Below are 1,473 nucleotides of genomic sequence, written 5' to 3' on the forward strand. Positions count from 1 at the left end.
CCCCAAATGAAACGACCGAATTAATAAAAAAGCAGTTGAACATGTGGCAATTGACCTAGAAAAAACCGACTTAATATTAAATTCTAAAATAATCACATTTAGCCCAATTAACAATTTAACATCAACCGTTCACAAACAAATGATTCACGATTCAAAGATCAATGAAGATCATATACATTCAACAATCCATTAACTAAAGACGGAGGGACAAACATTGTTCATAAATCCAATTGGAATCTATCGCATCATTTATATGTACTTTTCATAGCAGTTTACTTATGTTTTTGACGTTTACTACATCCAACTGGAATCTATTGTATCATTTATATGTACTTTTCATAGCACTTTACTTATGTTTTTTAGGATTACTACGATGTACTTTCAAAATCAAAAGTAGTATGCTATTCTTTGAATTTCGGATGGTATAACAAAACAACATTGCCATTATGTGCATTTTCATTAATAACAGTTGCATGAAATAAAAAAAATAGGGAAAAAAATGTTGTTTTTTTCCTAAGAGACCCGAGCCTCTACAAATTGATAAATAAAAAAGTTCAAAAAATTACAATCCAAAATAAAGAGAAAAATACAAAAAAGGTTAATCGATCCACATCTAAAAGTAATCGGCCATTATACCAACACCAAACAGAACATATCTACAAAAAAACCCCAAATAATCAGTTTCTCACAGATTTGTTATAACAGAAAACGGGTTTGCCACATATTAAGCATTGTAAACTAATCTAATTTGCTTAAAAGATTGATGAATTGATGGCTTAAAAATATGAGTTACCTGCAAACATATGAAAAATACAAAACAAACATGTAAAATCAAGAATAATGGAGAAAAATAAAAGATCAGTGTGAAAAACTAACCTCCAACTGACCAGGTTTTTATTTGGGTTCGTCTTTTCATTTCCTCACATTTCGGAGTTGTAAACACACATACATGGTTAGGGTTTTTCTTATGAATAGAGAGATGAAGAAGACAATGATGGTAGTGCGCTTATCATTGATGTTAAAGGTGGTGTCATGACTGGTAAAATGATGGTGACGGAGGGCGGCAGCGGGTTGGAGCGCTTTAGAGAGAGACGGATGGCAGAGGAGTCGGTATAGAGAGTAGTCGTATTGGTTCTTGATATGAGATGTGGGGTTATGGGTGTGAGCTCGGGCGTGAATGGTCTGGTAGGTGGCTCTACCATTGTGTCTAGGGTTAGGGTTAGGATGAAGGAGAGAATGGGATGTGTATTCAAAGTTTAAAATGAATAGATGTATCTGATGTGGGTGACTGGGAAAAACTCTTACACCATCCTTCCTGAGATCGAACCATTCTTGGTTCCCTGCACAAAAAAAGAAGAGGTTTAGATGTGTGATAGAGACAGGGAAAATAAATAAATAGCGGTAAGTAAAATCTTTATAGATCTAAGAACAAAAAAACCATCAACAATATTGAATATGGAATTTGAAAGAGCT

The 1,473-nt window shown here is 33.9% G+C and overlaps 1 long non-coding RNA gene across 1 annotated transcript; it reads right to left on the reverse strand.

Annotated features, from left to right (window-relative positions):
• Positions 1 to 423: 423 nt before the first annotated feature.
• LOC122194498 (uncharacterized) lies at positions 424 to 1,473 on the reverse strand. Its single transcript, XR_006183226.2, has 2 exons — positions 877 to 1,473; positions 424 to 793 (listed from the first exon to the last, which is right to left on the reverse strand). It is a non-coding gene; the product is annotated as an uncharacterized LOC122194498 (long non-coding RNA).

The sequence above is a fragment of the Lactuca sativa genome, chromosome 5 (genome assembly GCF_002870075.4).
Source record: "Lactuca sativa cultivar Salinas chromosome 5, Lsat_Salinas_v11, whole genome shotgun sequence".
NCBI classification, from domain to species: domain Eukaryota; kingdom Viridiplantae; phylum Streptophyta; class Magnoliopsida; order Asterales; family Asteraceae; genus Lactuca; species Lactuca sativa.